The sequence below is a fragment of the Canis lupus genome, chromosome 36 (genome assembly GCF_003254725.2).
Source record: "Canis lupus dingo isolate Sandy chromosome 36, ASM325472v2, whole genome shotgun sequence".
Lineage (NCBI taxonomy): Eukaryota > Metazoa > Chordata > Mammalia > Carnivora > Canidae > Canis > Canis lupus.
In genome coordinates, this window is record NC_064278.1 from 8481158 (window position 1) to 8499388 (window position 18231).

Here is an 18231-nt window from a genome sequence, read left to right on the forward strand (position 1 = left end):
TGAAACACATCCTCTCTTCATTGACTTAAATTTCATTCATTTTCATGGTTCTTCTCAAGATTCTTGTCTCCTTGGATCTTTTCTCTCATCCTGTAAGGAATTGTTGTAACCCCTTCTCAGGTGCCACTTTCCCAAGTCCCTCTCAAACACAACAGTACATCAGTATTACATTCAATGCTTGTAAAATGCACATCCCCATGCTCCAACCTAGCAATTCTAATTCTATAAATCTAAGGTTGTTCCTAGAATCTTCATTTTTAACCAAAACTGCAGTTGATTCAAACTTTGGTGGACCTGTGATTGCACATTTAGAAATATCACATAACAGTTCTCTGGTTGATTTATTTGAATCTGAATCACATTCATTTATACTCTGTACTTTTTTATTGGCCTTTTTGGTTGCCCTGGAAAGACTGTAAATTCATTAGTGTTAAAAGATAAACTGAGGCACATTACAAATGGTGAGAGTTTATTTGAGCAAAAATCTATTCAAATTGGGCAGCATCAATCCAGAAGTAGGAACACTTTGGGGACAAGAGCCAGGTCAAAGACTTACACAGATCTCAATTTATGATGGGGATACAGCCTGATAAAAGCATGATAACTTGAAAATATTGTAAGTCCAAAAATGTACTTGATACACTTAACATACTAAACATCAAACCTTAGCCAAAGCCACCTTAAATGTGCTCACAACACATAAATTAGCCTGCAATTGGGCAAAATCATCTAACACAAAGCTTATTTTATAATAAAGTGTTGAACATCTCAAGTAATATTAAATTGAATACTGTGCTGAAAGTGAAACGCAGAATAGTCAAACAGGTACAGAACGTTTGTAAGTGTATCAGTTATTCGCCTCATGATTGTGTGGCTGACTGGGAGCTGCAGCTCATTGTTGCTGCCCAGCATCATGAGAGAAGATCATACCACATATCATTAGCCTGGGAAAAATATCAAAAGTCAGAATGCAAAGTAAGTTTTCTACTGAATATGTATCACTTTCACACCATCGTGAAGTCAAGAAATTTCAAGATAAAGCATCAAAAGTCAGAGAATGCCTATAGAAAGAAAGTGTAGAAGCAAAGAAAGAAAATTATCTGATTAGTAACTTTGAGGCATGTAAAGGCTTAGATTTCAGTTTGCTTATATGTTGCTATAGCATTAGAGGCGCATCAGTCTAACGGCCTCCTTGTTTAATTAAAGAGATGGTTTGAACAGATTATACTTTTTTTCTGTATTCCACACACTACTTAGTGTATGAATAGAGCTAGTGCCCAATAAAGTATATTAAAGTATCCATATAACATATGCCCATTACTAAATTATCTGAAATTACCTTGTATATTTGTTGCTTATGGATTTAGTATCTGTCCCTTCCTATAAAATGTAATCTTCATGAAAGCAGGATTTTGTCTTATTCACATCTGAAACTCAACAAGTGCCTAAGTTTTTTCTCAGTAAGTGACATATTTAAAGAAATGGGCAAATAACAGATGAACGTCTTTTTTCTTTCTTTCTTTCTTTCTTTCTTTCTTTCTTTCTTTCTTTCTTTCTTTCTTTCTTTCTTTTTTTTTAATGTTATTTATTTATTCACGAGAGACAGGCAGAGACAGAGGCAGAGGGAGAAGCAGGCTCCATGCAGGGAGCCTGGTGTGGGACTCAATCCCCAGACCCCAGGATTATTCCCTGGGCTGAAGGCAGGTGCTAAACCACTGAGCCACTCAGGGATCCCCATGCTACTTTATTAGTTTGGTTGAAAGGGTTCATGTTAGACTTTCCAGGTAAGCGTTTTTAGTTTAGGTAGGGCTTAAAATTGTTCTCTTTCAGTTTTTATTTTATTTTAAGAACTGTTGGACAGGGCAGCCCAGGTGGCTCAGCAGTTAAGCGCCTGCCTTTGGCCCAGGGCATGATCCTGGAGATCTGAGATGGAGTCCCACATGGGGCTTCCTACATGGAGCCTGCTTCTCCCTCTCTCTGTGTCTCTCATGAATAAATAAATAAAATCTTAAAAAAAAAAAAAAAAGAACTGTTGGACATAGGTCTGAGATGAAATGATACTGTGAGATGTAATGTCATAAACTTTTATATAGTGAGATCACGTAAGGATAGATAATAAATGGTCTTCTGGCCCAGGCATAGTTCACAGTGGGTTGACTGCATTTGCAGAATCACCAAATGATCATTTGAGCCCCAAATATATAATGTTTATATTTGCTATTTGGTGCCAACCCATACATTAGGTTCTTGGCCTGTGGTGCAAGAGCTATTAAGACCAAGCAGAAATCTCTAAAACTGCTCCACCTAAACTAGGATAGGAGAAATAAACAACATTATCTCACTGCAGGGAATGGCAGAAATTAACATCACCTCTAAATACCTTAAAAGACACAGGAATGATAGTCATCACAGCTTTGTTTAAGACCCGTCTTATCCCTACAAAAAACAAAGCCCAAAATGCAAAAACAAAAAACCACAAAGGATAAAGTGGATTACTGTAAACTCAAGAAAGCAACAGCACCAGTTATTGCTGTGGTGCCAGATGTGGTATATTTGCTAGAACAGATTAGCATGACCTCAGGAACTTGTTAAGTGGCCATTGATTTGATCTGGTGAATGTTTTCTTTTGTATCTTTGTCAGTAGAAAAGAACAGACAACAAAATATATCTACAGTTTTGCTCTAGGATATGGTAGCTATTCTATCTTCTTGACATAATGTAGTTTGAAGAAATCCAGACTGTCTGATAATTTCACAGAACATCATTCTGCTCTACTATTATATAAATGACATCATTCTAATTGGACTGGATGAGCAAGAAGTGGCTAGTATGATGGAAGTCTTGATAAGTCATATGCATTCCAGAGAGTGTGAAATAAATCCTATGAAATAGCTTCAGGGGCCCACCAGGCTAATAAAAATTTTAAGGCTGCAGCATGCTAGGACATTCTCTTCAAAGTAAAGGGCATGTTACTGCATTTTGTGCCTCCCACCAGTGAAGAACGAAACCTAGGGTGGGTAGGCCTGGAGGCAGCATACTTCACACCTGAGGCTAGAGCTAGTACCTGAAAGATCAGTGGCTAAGAGTTAGCCCCAGAGCAGGAAAGGGCTCCGTAGTAATTCCTGGCTGCAGCGCAGGCAACTCTGAATTGCAGTCATATAGCTCTGACGTACTAGAAATATTAGCAGTGGAAAGGACACCATATGGACTTCATGACAAGCCCTAGTGGGAGAATGCTATGCAGACCTCTAGGATTCTGGAGCACAGCCATTGCATCTATAGTCTGTATTTATGGCTTTTGAGAAACATCTCCTGTTGCGCTGTTAGAACCTGAGCTAGCAACTAGGGCTAGTTTGTCCCACTAACCTTCCTCTTTTATCCTCCCCTTTCTCAAAGAGAAGGAAGATGCTCCAGAACCTGTAAGAAGAAGTAGAAAGTTGTAGAAGGGGTGCATTACGGTTAAAGCATGATGTACTCCCTGAATTGCCTTTCAGGGATAAAGGAATTATTATTTCCCTAGATGTTGGGTGTGATATCTAGAAGATGGCCATCAACTATTAGCCTTTTTGAGGGCTATTTTCAGGAAAAAAAAAAAAAAAAAGTTACCTCAGCCAAGCTACACCTCTATAGGTGTGCCTATATCCAATGGCTGATCATCCTGGGTATATCAAGGCTCAGCTCTTTTATACTAAATAGAGACATCTCCAAAACACAGATGAGTTCCAGAGCTTCCTGTGGGATGAGCTGAAGTCTTGGTTGGGCTACATCCTGGTTCAACTATGTTCTCCTGCTTCTTTTCCCTCCCTTCCATGGTATTGACTTTAAGAGCACTCCCTAATAAACATCCTGCATACAGATCTCCATCTGAGAGTTTGCTTCTCAGGGAACCCAACCTGTGACACATCACTTGTCCTCCTTTGGTTGACAAGTATTAAGCCAAAGACACAACTGATTGTTTTCCATTGGTTAGAATAGGAAAGAAACAGTCAAGAATCAGTCTTTTATTCCTTTCCTTCTCTTTCTATTCTTTTTCTTCCTAAACTAAAAGTTTTAAGATTAATCCTTTCTCCCTTAAATAGAATTTACTTATCTTACCTGAAATTTTCAGTAGAGGAACTTATAGACATAAATATTATCACTTCTTCTAAAAAGTAAATTTCAAAAAAAGTAATTTCCATCCTCATGACTCTATTTCTCATTTATATACATATACTTTAATGTGTTTCAATGTTTCAAGTATCTGAGGCTAATAAAGAAGTTCCCAAGGAATTCCTAAATGATCTCTGTGTTATTCTGAATTAGTCATAGTTTTTCACAAATAAAATTGAAAATTTTATATATAAATGTTATGTGAAGCTTGCCTATTTCTCCTGAGTTTTGGAGTGATAATATTAGGGGTTAATCTAATTAGAGATAATATCCAGGGAAACTAATACAACTAAACATAATGCATAGTTTCTGATTCAAGTCATCGGGCTAAGAATACTTGATTTTCCCTTCCTTCTAAAGTCATATTGATGGGGGAACAGAGGACTAGCTGAGGACAAAGCACATTGACAAGTCCTTGAAACAAGAGAGTGACATTCCTCTACAGACTTAACTGCCTCTATGTTCATACTTTGCTAAGGGCAAAAGGCAATCTTAGCCCGACCTCCAAGAGACTCTAAGTCTACTTTAACATATAAAAATTCCTTTAGAAATTTCCTTTATCTTTAAACCCCCAAGATACTTGTTAGCAATTATCCCCCAAGCATATGGCCCACTGATACACATCTGAAGGGTCTCACGACTCAGGCTTTACTAGAGGGTATTAAGTGATCTTTTCCCACCAAACGCTAGCCCCCTCAGGGTCCTGGAAACCTTGCTTCCAAAATTCCTTAGCGAGTACCCTATCTTCAAATCCCAGGCAACTCCCAGGTATATAATCAGTCACCCCTCACAGGCCCAAGGCAGCAGCTCTTCCTGTCCCCAAGCTTTAATAAAACCACATTTTGCACCAAAGACGTCTCAAGAATTCTTTCTTGGTCATCGGCTCCGGACCTCACCTATATTCCAAAACTTCACCAATATTAAATATTTAAAATAATATTCATAAGAGAAAAAAGTGAGATCATTGGGAATCCATGAAGATAAGAATTCAGAGATATTTTGCAAGCTAGACTGAGAGTGACAGAAATATCAAAGCGATGAAAGAGCAGAACTGTAGTTCTCAAGCTGTGCACTGCACGACTCCCAGAATCTCCATTCACACAGACTCATGCAGTGTTTATCCAGCACCAACATCCAGAAGGGCCCTGGAGACAGAAGCCCAAGATACTCATCAGTAGTTTTCCCAGCAGTGGGCTTTGGAGCCATCAGAAAAAGTTATTAAATAATTGATTACAAAATATCTAAGAGAGTAACCCCTTCCTTTCTTGCACAAGAAAACAGAGTGGTTGACATAAAGGGCTTTTGCCCACCTCGTAATACCCTGACATAACTTAAAGAAAGTTTGTAATCTGTCTGGGGAGGGTTTAAGGTTCTATGAGAGAGACACACTGGAGTTTTGCATAATTCCTGACAGCCTCAGTGAATAAAGAAGGGAAAATCAGAAAATCCAATCTGCCCTTGAGGGAAATAACTTATCCTGCTCCATCTCCAGAGTCAAGTCATTCTCCTGGCAATTGTGTGGGTCTCCAGGCTCCTTGCGTATGTTAATTAACCTAGTCTTTCAATTAATTAAAAATGGGCAATCAAAATGGAACTGAGAGATAAGGACAGTCAACAATATGGATGACAGCAAAAATAAAACAGGCTAGAAACAAATCATTAGAGAAAAAAGTAATCAAAATATATAATTAATAACTTCAGAGATTTTCAAATCGTGCTGTATTTTAAAAATAAAACCAAGACGACAGGTAGAGAAAAGAAAATTTTTTAAAAATTAAAAATTTTGAAAACTATGCTATGATTTTTGAAGCCAAAACCAATAAATTTTCTGATTAATAAAATAAAGATGGCTGAAGACTAAATAAGTGATCCAAATTAAAGATGTTTTCTAGGCTATATGATACAGAGACAGTATGTAGAGGATACACTCCAAAAGTATAGGAAAAAAGATATAGACCACAGTTAATGAAGGAGAAAAAATACTTAAGAACTAAGAAAACATTTTCTAAATTGAAGAATAGTATAAATATTTGTGTTAAAAAGACCCATAGAATTAATGGAAAAATTACAAAAGAACCTACACCTAGGTACATAGATAAATCTTTAAAAATTCGAGAGAGTAAAAAATATCTATAAAACATTAAAAACTACATTTACTTCAGACTTTTCATCAGCAATACTAAATAATAGAGTATAGTGGAGTAATATTTTTAAATCCTAAGCTTACAGTTCTATACTTAGCCAGATTATTAAATTAGGGACAAATGGGGGTAAGGCAGGGCTAGGTAGGGGGCCATGGAATCAGGCTCACAAAAATCCCAAAAATGTGGAGATGCGAGTAAACCGGAGATAAATAAACCAGACCATCCAGTCCCTGCCAGAGATGGGGTCTTGTTATAACAGCTACTTGTGACTAACAAAGAATTGCAGGAGCCTAAAAAGGAAGTAAGCCATTAAAGATGTTATCAGTAGTCCTTACTCAATGGTGATATCAATAGATATGTTAAAAGATTTAGGTTCCCTGGTTGGCTTTCAATAAAAGACCAACCCTACAAGCCCTCAGGGGCAACCCAGTCTGGACCCCTCTCATTTCTGAGAGCTTTCTGTATATCTTTGCTTAATAAACTTCTATGGCCTTACTCACCTCTCCTTTTTTTCCGCAAGATTCATTCTTTGACTCTGTGAGACAAGAACCAAGCTCTCCCATATCATTATTAACCAAGAGTAATAAGAAAATAAATTTGGAAAACTAGGGGAGGACATGTAGGGACTCAGAAAATTTCTCATCTATTATACTGCACACATGCATATACATATACATGTATATATGTAGGAGTACAGATATGTATATGTATTATTTTATGTATACATAAACACATATACATAAATATAGATACTAGAATTTCTCTCCTCACAACCTCAGCACTATCAACATTTTGGGCCAGATAATTCTATGTTGTGAAGATTTATCATGTGCATTATAGAATATTTAGCAGCATTCCTAGTAAGTAGGAAAATGAGGAGCATAATATCCTCCAGTTAGGAATGCACGCAAGTGTGTACATGTATATGTATATACACACACACAAAAAAGCATACACACATCTATGTATATGTGTAAGATTATATACATTTACATTCACCAACATATATAAGATTTTATATATACACAAACTATAATATACATAATATATGAATAGGATTAAAAAATAGATGATAGAGAGATAGAGAGATAGATGATAGACAGCTAGCTAGCAGCTCCTGACATCCAGGAGGCCTGGAATTGTCAGGTAAATCTTGGTGTTGCTATGAGCTGGCCTGGCAATCATTGCTAGGCCTTGATTTCTCCTATTGAACATAAACAATTTCATAGCACATCAACATCAGACACAGCCACTCCGTGACAATGATGAAAGAAGACAAGTTAAGACCATTACACAATCATGTCTAAACACAGACAAACATGAACAATGTCCACACCATAATAATAACCAACATTCTTTTATCCTGGCTCATAAGTGATTGCTTCTTCTTTATAAATTATGGCTTTAACCTCCATCTAATCTTCTCTCCTTACAGAAAAGATTTACTAAGACACCCAATCACATCATTATTCTGGCTTCCTCAGAGTATGTAATCGAAAGCAAACCCTACTTTCTTAAATTATCTCCCAAACCATCTAACACAAACCCAAATCCTATAGTCAGTTAATTCTTTTTTTTTTTTTTTTTAAAGATTTTATTTATTTAGTCATGAGAGACACACACAGAAAGAGAGAGAGAGAGAGGCAGAGACACAGGCAGAGGGAGAAGCAGAATCTATACTGGGAGCCTGACACGGGACTGGATCCCAGGTCTACTGGATCAGGTCCTGGGTTAAAGGCAGCGCTAAACCGCTGAGCCACCCAGGCTGCCCCTAGTCAGTTAGTTCTAACAGCCTCTAGCTGAGATGTCCTATGGTTCCCATTAGTATGTGTCTCCCCTGCTACAAGTTGTTCAGTTGCAGATGTGTTCCTGGTAATTCAAGGAAGTATTACATAAGATATAAGAAAAAGATATTTGAAAGTGACCCAGAAAAGAAGGACATAGAAAAAGAAATAAAAGAGAAGCCACTATCCCTGGCCTTTTAGAAGTTTCAGTTACATAGGATTTTATTACTCTTTTTATGGTCCAAATATTTTATTTGGTTGGACAGTAAATAGGTGTATTTAAGAGTGGGTATAACAAATGTTATTTATTGGTTTTCAGCCTTGAGAGAAAAAAAAAAACAAAACTAAAAATAAAAGAGAGTATACCTAACTACAGGGATGGAATTGAACATACTAGTCAATATTATTCATCTTGATGTTGGAAAATCAAGATATAGCTGACAGAAATTGAGACATGGGATGGGGAAAAAGAATATGTAGGAAAAGGTCAGTAGGTGAATTAATTTCCTCATCTTTCATAGAAGGACATCAGTAATATCTACTGATTAAAAGTTGATAGAAAAAATAAAAGGTTAAAAATACAGTTTAAAGTAAAATTACTACATGAAAACTAAAAATACATCAGTAAAGAATGTCTACTTTGTGGCAGAGGAATGGAAGATGATGTAAATACAGTGAATTTTCATCCTTTACTTAAGAAAGTGAATAGTTACTATTTGGTGTTTACAGATCAAAAAACAGAGGGATAGTACAGAATTTAAAGTTGTAATATTAAACTCAGTGTGACTAATAAAACGAACTTTTGACACTGATTAAAATAGTAGAATGGAAATAGGGCTATGAGGAAAGGCCAATTTTATTTTATATTTCATAGCTTTCTGCACACATTCTTGACTATGTGTGTCTACTACTTGTATAATTTAAATAAATAATGGTATACCCATAACACATAATACATAATATATAATGACATAATCACTTTCCAAAGGGCCCATCTCTAAATACTATGTCATTAGGGATTAGGTTTCAACATATTAATTTTGTTGCAACATATAGATTTCTGTCTATAGCACAGACCAAGAAAAAAAGAGGTTCATGATCCCTGAGGCACATATATATATGAGGTTCAAAGAGTATGAGACTCAGTTAGGATATGTAATCTAGAAATGTTGGAGGGAGAACATTTAGACTCTCCTTCCCTAGTGTATTAGAGTTCAATCAGAGGGTTTTTTTTTTTTTTTTTCAATCAGAGGTTTTAATATAGAAATTTGACCAGACAAAATGTGGAAGCTGGTTGAACAGTCTCAGTAACTACTTCCTTTCTGATGTTGGAGCTTGAAATGCATAAGTCACAGACAAACGGGAATGGAAGGTGGCATTTATGAGCACGGGCTGTTAACTTGTTTGAGGACAGAGTGGAACTGGCTCTAACCTTGATAAAGTTTCCTACAGGAGAAGCTGCTACCCTTTGCCATGGAGCTAAACATGCCGTTGGCCCAGGAGTCAGAGAAACTGAAGGAAGATCAGGGGAAGATGAGAGAATTGTAGGCCTGGCTACTACCCAATCCCAAGGTGAGTCAGTGGATAAGTGAAAACATGCATGAGCTGGAGAAGCACCTGCTTTGACCTGAGAATAAAGACAAAATGGTTGCTTCATCACTCTTCCCTTCCAAATCTCTCATGAAAATATTTTTTTGTTACCACCCTAACCAGAAATACCCCGGGAAATTTGGGAAATACAGTTCAACCTAGCCACAATGACACATTTAAAAACCATCAAGTTTAGTGATATTTTCAAAAAATGTGAAACTGGTCATTAGTACTTTCTGACTTTCTGTTATCTAGTTCCTTTCTAATACTTGCTATACAAAATCGGTAGAGGCCCTCCCCAGGCAGTACTCATCTATGCTTCTGCTGAATAATCAACACGCAGCCACCTGACCACACCTCTATATCAAAGTCAATTTCTTAGTGCACTTGAGCTTGTGAGGCTTCAGGAATTAACAGAGTACCCCACAAAAGTGTTCAACAGAAGTTCGCCAGATCCTGGATGAATGAATGGATCTAGACGGAATCAATTGCATTAAACCATGAAGTACTGATAGCAATGCAGAAGGCAGGGTAGAATGGCAAAAGAAGGAACAAAGATACTTTCTGGGGCTTGATACTTGCCTTTGAGTTTTGGCTCCATCACCCTGGTTTTGGCAAATTACTTAACCCTTTTCTGAGTCTTTGCTTATTCAGGTCTTAAATCGGATTAATAGCATCATAGCTCCCAGGATAATTGTGAGGATAAAATATCTATCGAATGCTTCTTACTTAGCAGCCATTCAACATATTCTGCTAATTTTTGAAACTAATAAGAGGCCCTTGACCTTTGACCCAACATGAAGCTAAGTGAAAAATTCAGCTAGCTCATGAAGAAGTTAGGTTTTGGCAGTATAGGTCACTGAGTAGGCTTATCAGTCCAGTCTAGAAGTATAAAACTCTACTTCCCCTAAAGCATATCTTTTTTTTTTCTCTTTCTCTCTTACTGCTTCATGTCTTTGTTTCTTAATCCACAGGCCCCCTAACTGATAGCAAAGTTTTAGTTTTTCCTTTAGAGCTATCACAGCAATGGGAGAGTGGGGAGAAGGCAGGTGACAGTGGAAGAAAATCAGTAGTGCTGAGAGGCAGCAGGAACAATAACTGACATTTTTTTTTTTAATAACTGACATTTTTATCTATGGGTCATTATTAAGTCATGGATTGTCAGTATTATTGGTCATTAGTTCATAGGGTATTTTCAGTAGGCTCCAATCTGCAAATGGACTGTGACATGACACCTTTAAAATTATTCCCTGGTATATAGTCTCTGGACTAAGTAACACTGTAGGAATAAAGAAGAAAATGGACTGAGATCCACAAGGTACTTAGAAACCAGCTGCAAGAGTTCTGTTCAGCCAAAGACCGCTTAGCCAGTCCTACCTATGGTATCAGCCTATAAATCTGCCTTTGCGCTATATTTCACAAGTTTGTCGTATCATTTGGTGGCAATTTGTTCTGCCTTCCCCAACATCACAAAATAGTCATTGATTTAACCTTACTGCTTTCCTATTTGCTTGACTTTTTATTGCTCAGTTTTGCTTGTTTTGCTTTCTGCTTCCTTTCCTTCTGGCCTAGAAACTAAAATGGTGACATGGGGAGGTATGGGAAAACATTGAGATTCTCAAACTTTGACCTGCTTTATTCAAGTTTTTCAGTGATAACCACCTGTTTGTTTGTCATGAAAGCTTTCAGACACTTTTATGAACCTCTACCTATACCACTATCTTCAAGCACTCAGAGTACAAAAATAAATCATGAAAATAAGAGTAAGCAATTATTAGATTAGCTTGTTCAGTATTACTCGCTGTCTAGCTTGCTATATGTAATTTATGATTAAAACCAATGTTCAATTTTCACTAACATTGAGCTATTTAGTTCTGGTGATAATTCTACAATGTCAAGGGTATAATTCCCACCTGATAGGTCATTTATTTTAGATGATCAGAATTTATACCTGATAAAATCGCTCCTTTGCCATACCAGAATTTTTTTCTTTTAAAAAGTAGCTACATAATTGCTGCCTTTCACATCTGAAGCATCATTAATGACAGCCAATGCTCTCCATATGTACAACCATACCTGAAAAAAGGCCCAAGTGTAACTTATGTTGCCTCCCACAGAGCTTTCCAACAGACCCTGGGCCCATAAAGTCAGAGCATCCATATTTCTTTGGAAAGACATCATATTTGATTTCATATATTATTTTATAGATCAAAGAGAGAGGAAGATATATATATATATATATATATCCAGAGAGAGAGAGGGAGAGAGGGAGGAGAATACCATTTGTTTGATGTCTTGTAGATCCAAGAACCAAATATAGCTTTGACTCACTGTTTGTGTGTCATACTGACTCAGTGCTGTGAGACTGGCTGTGTTCCAGGCATTTGGTTGTGGGACTCCTGTCTTGCCCTGGAATTTTGAAAATGATCCCAGGTAAGGTTGACGAAACAGCTGTGCAAGTGTGGTGTGTTATCTGTAGCAAGTCCAAGTCTGGCATGTATCTTTAAAACAACAAGGTCTGTAAATTGCTTTGTGAAAAGATAATATTTGAAAGCCAATGACATTTGAGAAAACTTTAAAAATGGGAAAATGTGTTGTATACACAGACATCTATTAAAAATGAGGTAGGGGATGCCTATAAAAAAAAAAAATCCTTCAGTAAATAAGAAGAATTCCCAAGTATTTAGGGACTCCCAGTTGAATGGAAGAAATCAGATTTGTTATCATCTATCATCTAACAAACATTCCAGACTTGCCTATAACTTTTTGACTTTGAGATAAGTTGCTGCAGAACTGAAGGCCTCATTGAATTCCCTCACACTGGAGTTGCCTACAAATGATTGTTAGGTTTCTCTGGCTCAAACATAGACCAGATTCCAGTATGCTCTAGGCCACTTAAATTCCAGCCATGTGGATATGAGAAAAACACAGAATTGTCATCTTCTCCTTCTGAAAGTTTATGTTTCTGTACACTATTTTGTCTATTCATATTGCAAAGCAAACTTTAGTTTATGAAAATTATGCACAAATTCTCTCTTCATTTCAGCGCTTTCAGCTAGTGAATATATATTACCAATCACCTGCCACACACTTGCAGAATGCAGTTAGCAGTATCACAATCTTTATAATATATTATCATCCTAACATATTTCAAAAGTTTTATAGAAATACTAAAATAATAAGCTAATATATTCACACACATACATGCTTATATATTAATACATACACACATGCACACAATTATTGTTTTGAAACTTTGAATCATATTCAAACTTTATACTCTACTTTTTTCCCAAATATGTATCATATATGGATATGTATATCCATGATATAGATCATTGATATCAGTTCATATATCTTTTCAAAAACTGAGTATTAGGCTCTCTGCTCCTCCCCGTTCAACAGACAGCTGCATCTTCTGGTGCAGTGCCAGCCGTGTCCCTGAAGCATGATGTTGGAGTGAATGGATTTGGCCATATTGGGTGCCTGGTCACCAGGGCTGCTTTTAACTATGGCAAAATGGATATTGTTGCCATCAATGACCCCTTCATTCACCTCAACCACACGGTGTACATGTTCCAGTAGGATTCTACCCATGGCAAATCCCATGGCATGGTCAAGGCTGAGAACGGGAAACTTGTCATCCATTGGAAGTCCATCTCCATCTTCCAGGAGTGGGATCCCGCCAACATCAAATGGGGGTGATGCTGGTGCTGAGCGTGTTGTGGAGTCCACTGGGGTCTTTAGCACCATGGAGAAGGCTGTGGCTCACTTGAAGGGCAGGGCCAAGAGGGTCATCATCTCTGCTCCTTCTGCTGATGCCCCAATGTTTGTGATAGGCATGAACCACGAGAAGTATGACAACTCCCTCAAGATTGTCAGCAATGCCTCCTATACCACCAACTGCTTGGATCCTCTGGCCAAAATCATCCATGACAACTTTGGCATCATGGTGGGTCTCATGACCACCATCCATGCCATCACTGCCACCCAGAAGACCGTGGACGGCCCCTCTGGGAAGCTGTGGCATGACGACCAAGGGGCTCCCCAGGACATCATCCCTCCTTCCACTGGCTCCGCCAAGGCTATGGGCAAGGTCATCCCTGAGCTGAACGGGAAGCTCACTGGCATGGCCTTCTGTGTCCTCACCCCCAACGTGTCAGTTGTGGATCTGGCCTGCTGCCCAGAGAGAGCTGCCAAATATGATGACATCAAGAAGGTGGTGAAGCAGGCATCAGAGGGCCCCCTCAAGGGCATCCTGAGCTACACTGAGGACCAGGTTGTCTCCTGCGACTTCAACAGTGATACCCACTCTTCCACCTTTGATGCCGGGGCTGGCATTGCCCTCAATGACCACTTTGTCAAGCTCATTTCCTGGTATGACAATGAATTCGGCTACAGCAACTGGGTGGAGGATCTCATGGTCCATATGGCCCCCAAAGAGTAAGAGCCTCTTGGACCACCAGCACCAGCAAGAACAAAAGGAAGAGAGAGGCCCTCAGTGGGGCTGGGGAGTCCCTGCCCTGACTTAATCCCCCAAAACACTGAGAATCTCCTGACCTCCAATTCACATCCCAGACCCCAAGGAAGGGGAGGGCCTTGGGGAGCCCCACCTTGTCATCTACCATCAATAAAGTATACCTTACCCAGCCAAAAAAACATCAAACCAAACCAAACCTACCAAACAAACAAAAAACCCTGAGTATTATTCTATAGTGTCCGTGTGACATGAGTATTATGTTAGATAACTTCTACTTGACTACCCAGATCCTCTCTCTAACTGCCTCTACCTTGCACTCTGGGAAGGAGACTCTCAGGGGTTCTCTTACCCAGTGGTTCTGAGTGGCATGACAAATAGGTAGCTCTGGCAGGAGAGTAAAGAAAGGAAAAACAGTGAGGAAAATGCATTTATTTCTTCTTCTTCTCCTCCTCCCCCCTCCCTGCCCTCTTCCCTTCCTTCCTTCCCTCCTTTCTTCCTCCTCCTCCTCCTCCTCTTCCCCCTCCCTCCCTCCTCCTCTTCTTCTTCCTCTTCTTCTTCCTGTTCTTCTTCTCTCTTCTTCCTCTCCTTCTTCTTCTTTCTTCTTCTTCTCTTCTTTTTCTTCTTCTTCTTTTTCTTCTTCTTTCTTCTTCTTCTCTTCTTTTTCTTCTTCTTTCTCCTACATCTCCTTTTTTCTCCCTTCTTCCTTCTTCTTCTTTTCAGGACAGCATATTTATTTCTTAGTTCTCTCTATGCAAGTCTACCTCAGCCTGACTGTGTCCCTCAACTGAAGACCACTTCTCTCATGTTCTCCTCTCCTCTACGTTCCTTATGAACTTTGGTCACAGATTCTTCTTGGGCTCAAGGAGAGTAACAGCTCCATTCCTATTAAAATTGGGTCACTGAAATAGGTCTTGTGGATTCCCTACATGCTGATCATACTTTTTTTTTTTAAGATTTTATTTATTTATTCATGAGAGACACAGAGAGAGAGAGAGAGGCAGAGACACAGGCAGAAGGAGAAGCAGGCTCCATGCTGATCATAGTTTAAAATACTGTCTTTGTGAATAAACTCTCCTCAAATTGTTATGATTTACCTGGGGATCCCTGGGTGGCTCAGCGGTTTAGTACCTGCCTTCGCCCCAGGGCATGATCCTGGAGTCCCGGGATGGAGTCCCATATCAGGCTCCCTGCATGGAGCCTGTGTCTCTGCCCCCACCCCTAACCCCGTGTCTCTCATTAATAAATAAATAAAATCTTTTTAAAAAAGTCAAGATTTACCAGTTTCCTTGGGATTCAGATATTATATAATTATTCTTCTGCTGATGAACATTCAATTTATTTTCAGTATTTTTGTAGTAAATATCCTCTTACATTCATTCTTAAATACCGGTACTCTTATTTCTGCAATATATTTGTCAAAAGTAGCAGTGCTCACTTAAAATTTAAGTACATTTTTAATGTTTATAGATATTTCCAGATAACTTTTTTTTCCAGATAGCTTTTGAAAAGATTTTAATCAATTCATACTTGCACTAGTAGTTTAATTATTTATTATTAGTAGTAGTATTTTTTTTTTTTTTTTTTTTGAGAGAGGGACAGAACAGGGGGAGGGACAAAGGTAAAGGGAGAGAGAATCCCAAGCAGGCTCCAGGAACAGCACAGAGTCTGATGTGGGCCTCAATCTCAGGACCCTGAGTTAATGACCTAGGCCTAAATCAATAGTCAGACGCTTAACTGGCTGAGCCACCCACATGGCCCTTAATTATTTTTAACAATAAATTTAAAGTGCTGACTATATGCCAGACATTCTATAAAGTATTTAACAAATATTAACTGATGTGATCTAGTATACGAGGTTTCCTATTTCCATATATCCTTATCATCACTGTATGTAATTAATCTTTTATACCTTTTCTCCAGTCTGATGTGTGTAAAATGGTGTCTCATTATTTAAATTTCCATTTGCTTGGCTATTAGTGAGGCTGAGTATCTATCTATCTATCTATCTATCTATCTATCTATCTATCATCTATCTTGTCTAATTATACTTCCTCTTCAATGAATTCTCTATTTATATCCATTGCCTTTTTATTGAGTGTTTATATTAATGAGAGAAATTAGATTGGGAGAATTTGGGTGAGTGGTTGGAATCCACAAAATTTAAAAACCTTTAAAATCACAATTCTCAAATTAAATAATTCTGTAAACACAATGAGAAATCAGATGCTATTCATCTATAGTAAAATATATGCTGCTATTACCCACAGCCAGTACTTGTGCACTGGAGTGTAATCAGAAGAAATGCTCGATATTTTATAACAGAATATGACTATTTTATAGATTGAAAAACTGAAAATTTTCCTAATAAACCATTTATGAAATAGCTAATTATATATAGTTGATAGGTGTCTGAAATGTAGAAATATGATTAGATCAGACTTGAAAAAATATTGGGAAAAACTGAGTAAAAATCTTTAATTTTATAGATCAAGAAACTGAATTTCCTAGTAGTAGCACAGTTGACTAATGACATTCGAGTGGAAAGAATCTTAGACTGACAAAGAGTAAAGATCATAAGTGCTTTGAACCTTTGTTTCCCACCCCTTCAGTGGGAAAAAAACATGAGTTCTTCCTGGTGGACAACAGGGATGGGCAGCTGAAATGACACAATGAAAGTTCAAGTGTTAGAAAATTCTATTCATGACAGAAAGGTAAGGTATCTCTTCAGGGGAAAACCAAGTCTAGCATGCAGGTGTTCTGGTTTTTCTATCCCATTCTTTTTGACCAGCACTGTGCTGGCTAATCCAAGAGGTTCTGCTCATGGGCATATTTGTAGATCTTGGACAATTTAGGCAGAAGCATGCCAAATATTTCTTCGGGTTGTCTGTAGTCCCCATGAACATAGAAATCCTCCACTTTACAGGTACTAAACTTTTCTTTTTTCTTTACTCAAAGTTCAGCAACAGAGGTAATAGTCAAAACAAGCAACTAATATTTTTAGCCAAAAGGTGCCAGATGAGACACAACTCCTTTTGCAGGGAAAACTCAAGTCTGTGTGTTTGCTCACACTCCAAACATATTGCTTCTTTCCACCATCACCCTGCTACCTCACATAAAGCACTTCAATGACGACAATGCAAAAGTTCCCGCCCTGCTAAGAATAAGTTATGCTAAGCGAAAGTGGATAAAAGTAATGCAAGGCCACATAATGAGCTGCATCTGATGACAGACTCATAAAGCTGTTCCCAATAACAAATGCTTCCTATTAATGAGAATTCAGAGAAATGCAATTATTTTCAAATTCCTACACTACAAAGTAGTCATGGTTTTTTGTTATGTATGTAGTCTAATCTACAGCTCTATTTGAGTTTTTCCTTAAAAAAACTATGGCATGCATTTTTTTCTACATACTGTAATTTCTGAAGACTGAAGTTTGCAAATTAAAAATCTGTGTAGTTCAACTATACAGAGGGATGACCATCTTAACTTTGGAAATTCAAAATCCATCTTAAGTTAACATAATAACAGTAAATATATTTTACCAGGGCATGAAGGGTATTTCATTTATTGTTAACCTAAAAAAAAAAAAGTGGAATAAGAACATTTCACTCTATCAACCCTCCAGGGTTTGAATTTCAAATAAGTAATCTTCAATGCTCTTTGAGTTTTGAGGAAATCAACCTTCAATTTGCAACTTTTGCATATTACCGTAGTGGTGTTTTTGATGTATCAGTTGGCTAGTCCCCAGTTATTCTTTCAAACGTTATTCCAGGTGTTGCTGTGACATTTTTGGCAGATGGGATTAAAATTCATAATCAGTTGATTTTAAGTAATGGAGATTATTTTAGATAGTCTGGATGGGCCTGATTCAATTATTTGAAAGGCATTACGAACAGAGCCAAGACTCCCATAAGAAGAAATTCTGTAGACAGCAGCTTTAACCTGTACCTGAGAGTTCTAGTCTGCCATTCATGATGGCCTGGCCCCCAAATGGCATAAATCAATAATAAATTTCTTAATTTATATTTCTTATTGACTCTGCATCTCTAAACAGAACATTAATCAATTAAATAGTTCAAGAGTA

General features: G+C 37.8%; 1 pseudogene; it reads left to right on the top strand.

Moving 5' to 3' along the window:
* Positions 1-2457: 2457 nt before the first annotated feature.
* Positions 2458-14114, top strand: LOC112674616 (glyceraldehyde-3-phosphate dehydrogenase-like; annotated as a pseudogene).
* Positions 14115-18231: the final 4117 nt, after the last annotated feature.